This window comes from Triticum urartu, chromosome 2A (assembly GCF_056163025.1).
Source record: "Triticum urartu cultivar PI428250 chromosome 2A, HENAU_Tu73, whole genome shotgun sequence".
Taxonomy (NCBI): Eukaryota; Viridiplantae; Streptophyta; class Magnoliopsida; order Poales; family Poaceae; genus Triticum; species Triticum urartu.
Genome location: NC_141874.1, coordinates 417,048,085 through 417,055,873, shown reverse-complemented (window position 1 = coordinate 417,055,873; position 7,789 = coordinate 417,048,085). Strand labels below are relative to the sequence as shown.

At 41.5% G+C, this 7,789-nt stretch overlaps 1 long non-coding RNA gene across 4 annotated transcripts; it reads right to left on the bottom strand.

Moving 5' to 3' along the window:
* Nucleotides 1-1,073: 1,073 nt before the first annotated feature.
* Nucleotides 1,074-6,508, bottom strand: LOC125537595 (uncharacterized). 4 transcript variants are annotated; one of them, XR_007295994.2, is made up of 4 exons: nt 5,927-6,508; nt 5,435-5,844; nt 3,282-5,343; nt 1,074-1,613 (listed from the first exon to the last, which is right to left on the bottom strand). It is a non-coding gene; the product is annotated as an uncharacterized LOC125537595 (long non-coding RNA). The 4 variants fall into 4 exon arrangements; XR_015616593.1 differs by having other exon boundaries at nt 3,196-5,343; nt 5,435-6,508; XR_015616592.1 differs by having other exon boundaries at nt 5,435-6,507.
* Nucleotides 6,509-7,789: the final 1,281 nt, after the last annotated feature.

Below are 7,789 nucleotides of genomic sequence, written 5' to 3'. Positions count from 1 at the left end.
AGAAATGCTTCAAGTACCAAGAAGGAAGTGGCCAAAAAGGATACACCCCCAAGGAAGCGCGGCGGGAAAGTGAAGAGGAAAGAGAACGATTGCCTCTTACTTAAAGCACTCATCGCCCAGAACCAAATTAACAACAGCTTGTTTGAATCGGGGAGTAATATTATTTCTGATGCCATGGATGATGAAGAAGTACGTTTGTTGCTTGCTAAAAGTAAAGCAGACGTACTTCAAGCACACTATTATGTCCATGGCCAGCCATTTCTTGTTGGCGAATACTTTGATGAGTGCAGCTCCAGTTGCCGCGAGTTACATGAATATTGCATGGATCTAATGTTAGTAGGTCATCATGGTTTGCTAGTCCACTACAACAGAGATCATTTCCGACATGATGCTGGTTCCATCGATGTGAGTTTCGAGGACTTACATCTCTTCTTCAACTTCAACCTGCTCGATGCCACTCTTTTTGGATGCCTAATTTTTTAAGTACTTAACAAACTCTGATCAACTTCTCCATACAAGGCTATAAATGATAAACATCTAACTGCATTTTATTCCTCTGAGGGGATTGAACGCGCAGAGAATAAAAAGGGAGAGTATGTATTTCATAGATCCTGAATTAGAAAATGGCACAACAATACATGGTAAGGACCTATGGGACTAGGCCGTTAACACGGTCGTCCGTCTCTTCGAAAACACGTCCCATGCAGAATCATTTCTCTGGCCATATCATGAATGGTAAGTCAAGTAAACAACCACGCATACACTTATTGTCTTTCAGATTTCGAGATAATTCGTAAGTTCATGGCTTTCTTAATATGTAGCAATCACTGGATATTGGTATTCATTGTTCCAAACAGGAACACAGTTTACTACATCGATTCTCTCAGAGATTCAACAAATGCTCAGGATCTGACGCATCTTCAGCAATTCATGAATAGGTATTGAATTCTATGATATTGAAATTAATTTGCATTCATATCTGGTTCAATAATTGATGTTGTCAAAATTCATCATCATTTGCAATGTGCTCGCGTTGTGGAAAACTAAACCAGGGAACCTGTTCAAGAGGGAACTACCTGTGCAGCACAAGATCGTTTCTCCGGTAACACACCGAAATCCGTTATTTTGGGAAAGTTATCCAACAGTCTGCAAATACCTTTCCTTACGCTAGTCAAATGTTAAAGCTTCTAAATAAACCTCTTTCTATTTTGTGCAAAGAAAAAATAATACATCTAACACCGGTTAAGTTCTTCCTAACAGGACAAATACATGACTAATTCTGTACAAAAAAATTCAGTGTCCTTAGCAAGAAGCAGGGACCAACCTTTGTGGATATTATGTTTGCAGACACATGATCTCCATCTGCAAATTTGTTGATAGTTGTGACGATCCTCGAGAATTAGTACCAGTAAGTCTATCTTAATTAATATCTTGTACTCCACTCATATGGCACATTCTGATCTTTAAAATACCGCAACTCATATTAACACCGAGGACCCCTGAACCGCTCATGGCTGGTGAATTGCTCATGGTTCAGAGATTTATCAGCGACTTCTTCCTGGATCGCTACATCAATCCCACTAGTGATAATGAATATTTCAGCATGCCTTCTCCTGAAACATTGAGTAAGAGTTAGCTGCTAAACATATACGCATGGATCCATTGTTTTCCATATGATGAGGTCTTCATATTTCGTACACTATGATTAATTATGTAATGCATATATGTGTGGACAAATCATTGGAATTTAGCTACCATGTGTTCAATTGCAATTTTTGCGAAATCTGATGAATGTTCTTCCTGTGGACACTATTAGTTCAATTAAATATTGTGGCGAATTTTCTTTTTGCATGCCAATTCAAAATGGGATGTTTTTGTTTTTTTGTTCAATTGAATATTGTGGCGAATTTGCTTTTTGCGTGCCGATTCAAAATGTGATATTTTTGTTTATTTGTTCAATGGAATATTGTGTCAAATTTTCTTTTTGCACGTCGATTCAAAATGGGATATTTTTGTTTTAACCTGGCAATTGCTCCGCACACGGTTCAACTAAAAGAGTGTGTGCGATCCACATCGGAAAGCATACGTCAATCGTAGCGGAACCGTCGGTGATACACAGCGGATCACAAATGATTTGAAGTGCTACTATGTGTGCGTAGAGTCTCAGGAACCATTTGTGATATCGCGTTATCGCACACGAGAACTCGGAGTAAACCGTGCCCAATGTAAAATACAATCCCACTCGTAATTTTTCAGGAAACATGTGGGATCCCAAACGAAAAGCACACGTCACTCTTGCGGCAACCGTCAGTGATACCCAACAAATCACAAACGGTCTGCAGCACTTGTATGTGTACGAAGGGGCTCCTGAACCGTTTGTTATAGAACATTATCGCAAACGGTAATTGTTGGGAAACATGTGCAATGGAGTCTTGCGTGGCACACGGGTTATGCAGAAAACTCATGTGCGATGGGGCACAAATCGCACACAATTCATATGTTGGCCCATGTGCCTGACATACTATTTCCCAAATGGTTCATTACGACAGACCATATTGTTTCACTACGTCATTAGAAATGTTTAATCACCGATACCACACGTGCGAAAGAATTTAGTGTGTGTTGCATCGCACATGATTACATTTTGGAAGGCCTCTGGATCACTGCTCCATATCCTCGACGGTTTCTGGGTCATGTGGGAAGGACACCCTATCGCCCACACTCACTTGGCGATGGTCCCAAATGCCATTGCGGAAAGGGGTTAAAAACCGTTTGTATAGCACCGACGCGCACCAGTGGTGTTAGCTCTTTGAGAGTCTTGTTCAATTCTTTTTGGGTGTCCCTTAGGATAAAGTGGTTCCCGAGTCATTATACCTCCTCTAGTTGCAACTCTAATAGCAAAATCATGTATGTTATTGTTCATTTCATCTAGCAACTCTCTGTGAGATTTAGCAACTTGTTCTAACTGGGTTTGTACCATAGAAGCATGCTTTCCAACATGTCTAACATAATTTGAGATTCTAAATAACAAGTCACTCAAGCGAGCAATCATATCAGAGTTGTATTTCAATTGGTTCATAACATTTGCATTGAAGTGATCTTGTTTTCTAATGTAGTTTTCAAACTCATAAAGGCATTGGCTAGGGTGCATATTGTGAGGATTGCCATTATCATTGATCTTCTTAGAGAATTTACCTCTACCACCTTAGGTAGTGGTGGTGTATTAAGCCCATATATTTCTTCAATAGGAGGTAAATTTTTAACATCCTCAGCTTTAATACCTTTTTCCTTCATAGATTTCTTTGCCTCTTGCATATCTTCAGGACTGAGATATAATATACCCCTCTTATTCGGAGTGGGTTTAGGTGGTGGTTCAGGAAGAGTCCAATCATCATAATTTTTCAATATGTTATTCAATAATTCTTCAGCTTGCCCAACAGTTCATTCCCTGAAAACACAACTAGCACAACTATCTAGGAAATCCCTAGACGCATCGGTTAGTCCATAATAATTTCTCTAGATCATCTCTATCCTTACATGCAAGAATATGTCTAGTTGTCTCCTCATTTATAACATAACCTTCCGGTACCTTAGGCAATGCATATCTAGGAAGGATAGTTCTAGCAGGTGTTTCAAGATTTTCAGTTTCAAGCTCATCATCAGATTCAAAAACATCATGTTGAATTACTCTAGCAATTTGTTCATCAAGAAAATCACCAAGTGGCACATCATTATCATCAAGCAAGGTACTAGCATCATCATAAGTATCATTCATAACAGAAGTAGCATCATCAATAACTTGTGAAATATCAGGATTAATAGCATGTGGTGGTGTTGCAAGTTTACTTATAACAGAAGGTGAATCTAAAGCAGAACTGGATGACAGTTCCTTACCTCCCCTCGTCTTAGAGGGATAAATCTTAGTCTTAGCATCCTTCAGATTCTTCATAGTGATAAATTGATAATAATCCAAAGCGACTCAACAAATATAGCTATGCTCCCCGGCAAAGGCGCCAGAAAAAGGTCTTGATAACGCACAAGTATAGGGGATCGCAACAATTTTCGAGGGTAGAGTATTCAACCCAAATTTATAGATTCGACACAAGGGGAGCCAAAGAATTTTTGCAAGTATTAGCAGCTGAGTTGTCGATTCAACCACACCTGAAGATTAATTATCCGCAACAACGTGATCAGTAGAAAAGTAATATGATAGTTTTGATAGTAGTGACAACAGCAATAGTAACGGTAACAGTGATAGCAATATTTTTTGTAGCAAGTACAACAGTAATGATAGCAGTAGTAACTTAGCAAGAACAATATAAGATAAATTCATAGGCATTGGATTGGTAATTCGTTGGATGATATTCATCATATGACAATCATAACCTAGGGCGATACGGAACTAGCTCCAGTTCATAAATATAATGTAGGCATGTATTTCGTAAATAGTCATACGTGCTTATGGAAACAACTTGCATGACATCTTTTGTCCTACCCTCTCGTGGCAGCGGGGTCGAAATGGAAACTAAGGGATATTAAGGCCTCCTTTTAATAGAGAACCGGAACAAAGCAATAACACACGGTGAATGCATGAACTCCTCAAACTACGATCATCACCGGGAGTGATCCTGACTATTGTCACTCCGGGGTTGCCGGATCATAACACATAGTAGGTGAATATAACTTGCAAGATCGGATCTAGAACATGTATATAATGGTGATAACATAAACGGTTCAGATCTGAAATCATGGCACCCGGGCCTAAAGCGACAAGCGTTAAGCATGGCAAAGTCATAGCAACATCAATCTCTGAACATAGTGGATACTAGGGATCAAGCCCTAACAAAACTAACTAGATTACGTGATGAATCTCATCCAACTCCTCACCGACTAGCGAGTCTACTAAGGAATTACTCACTCCCGGTGGGAGCATCATGGAATTGGCGATGGAAAAGGGTTGGTGATGACGAAGAATGAAGATCCCCCTCTTCGGAGCCCCAAACGGACTCCAGATCTGGCCTCCCAATGAAGAATAGGAGGTGACGGTGGCTCCATCTCATGGATCATGATAATTCTTTCTCCCTGATTTTTTCTGAAAAAAATAGTATTTTATAGCGTCGGTTTCAGGGTCTACGGGGCCACCAGGTAGGGATAACCCACCTGGGCGCGCCTGGGGGGGGGGGGGGGCAGGCGCGCCCTAGTGTGTTGTGCCCAACCAGGTGCCCCCCTCAGGTGACTCTTGTCTCCAAAAATTCTCTTTATTGATATAAAAAATCCTTGCAAAGTTTTGTTCCATTCCGAGAACTTTTATTTCTGCACAAAAACAACACCATGGTAGTTCTCCTGAAAATAGCGCCAGCCCGAGGTTAGTTTCATTCAAATCATGCAAATTAGAGTCCAAAACAAGAGGAAAAGCATTAGGAAAAGTAGATACGTTGGAGTTGTGCAGAATAGGTCTCTAATATTTGATCCTTTTCTAGCTGAGAATTCCAGCTGCCTGCATTCTCCCTCTTCATGTAAACGTTATAAAATAAGAAAGAAACAACATAAGTATTGTGATATAATCTATACCTAATATTAACAGACGGAGGCTTTCATAGTTCTCCATATGTCGTCTCTTTATATCCATTGATTTTTTGTTAACCACAAAGATCGACGGCTGAGATTTAAAAGAATACTAATCATACTAATATTTTACTTTCATCTGTCCTGGACCGAGCGAGTAGCAAAAGATAGTAGATAGCAGAGTTCGAACCCATGACCTACGATCTGGCAGAGAGGCACCTTCCAACTGAGATACATATATTCAGCCGGGTTCGTTTTCTTAATAGTCTCACACCAATTCTGCAAACCAAATTCAACCTATTTATATAGGTTTACAAATTGCCTTTCAACAAGCCTTGAGAAAGAATTAACTCCACAAAACCTGCTGATCAATGCATCTGACAATTAAATCGAGGAAAGGAGGAGGGACATCAGTGGAAACTACTCCATCTGTCACAGTGCGAATAGGCTGGCAATTAATCAGGAAAAAAGGAAACTAGCAATTAATCAAGAAAAAAAGGAAAGAGAAAATGGAGTGCTGCTGTTGCTGTGCTTTCCTTGCTACTGTGCACCTACCGGACCTCACCTCTCCCTACATGGCCCAGCGCGGCACTGCCGGTGTTGTTGCTGTGCTCACCCTGGCTGGACACCCCGCGGCCGCAATCTTCTCATGGAGTCCTGGTGGCAAAACCTGCGGCGACAGGGAGAATTGTTAGAAGAGGGAGGCGGGAGAGGGGGAGAGTTTCGTGGCAGGGAGGGGAGGACGTAGAGGAGGAAGATGGAGGAAGAAGGGAGAGGAGTGGTGGAGGAGGCAAGGCAGTGAAAGATGCTACAGCCGCCATTATTCCAAGAAGAGAGAGATGTGGTGGGTGGGTGAGATGTGAGAGAGAGCCAGATGGGTGGGACGGGGTCATCCTCTTTTCCAGCAGCATCGGCGGCTATGTCGGATTCGTGGCGGCTGTGCAGACTGTATGTGACTCGTGGGCATGGTGTGCGTGGCTGGCATGCGGAGGCTCTGTCTAGTCAACATCGTGTGCGACGTGTGGTACATACGCGGGCGGCGAAGCATATTGGATTACTGGCAGGATGCGTGCTTATCCAAAGTTGTGTATGTGGCGTTATGCGTCTCATGGCGTCCGTTCTACGTGTGTGATTGCATTTGAGGATGGAAATCACTAGGCCGTAACTTTGAATATTTCTTATCCAAAGAAGCGTATATTACAAATTCATTGGAATCCAAAGAAGCATAAACATGTTGATACTACGAATCCCTCAATCAGAGAAAAAATCACGTTGATATGGAAAATTCAAAATTGGACCATAAGCCCACAATACGCAAAGACTGGTCAGCGCCCGTCATCGACGCTTCCTTCTCGGCGCCGGCCGCTGGGCAGAAGGCCGTCTCGCACAACCCGCTGGTCCCTATCGGCATCACATCTCACCATGTCCCGCCTGTCATCTATATGCTCTCCTCTCACTTTGTCCCGATTCCTCGACTCTGACCAAATTCATGGCAATAGGCTACATAGCGACGTGTATAAACAGTTAGGGAGTAGCTCGCCGAGGGAGGGCCTTCTGTTCCAAAGGCCCCAACAAGCTGACCTAGCATGTGATTACGCTAAAAAGGTTCATTTTTTAATTAAAACAGCCCACCTCGATTCTTTGCACGAGAATATATCAATTTATGTATGTTTTAAATTGCGTTGAAATCAGGAAACGACATCAATAACTAAGCAATATATGGAGCGAAGGAATTAAACGGATTTGGACTAGCATGTGTGATTGGATTAGATAAAATTGTTGGCTTTGCATGTAATGGCCGCTTCAATATAAATTTAGCCACATTGTGAGCAATACCAAATTTCAAGATTGTCGCTAAGAGTGAGAGACCTATAATTAATGAATCAATCCTTTCGAAGACCACTAATCTTGCATTAGTAGTCCATTTTTTTTAAACTTCATGAGATAACCTAATCAAAGGGAGGGAGTAGATTTCAACATTGGCGGGTGTCTCCCTGCTACCGTCAGGTGGCACTGTCTGGATGTTGTCGTGTCGCATTGATATACATTTTGGTGGACATATAAATTACTTCTCCGTTCGAATGTTGTCGTGTCGTATTGATATACACTTTGAAGGATATGTCAACAACTTCTCCCATTGCAACGCACGGGCATATGTGCTAGTGTGTAATAATAGCCCATAATGCAATAAATATCAATATAAAAGCATGATGCAAAATGGACG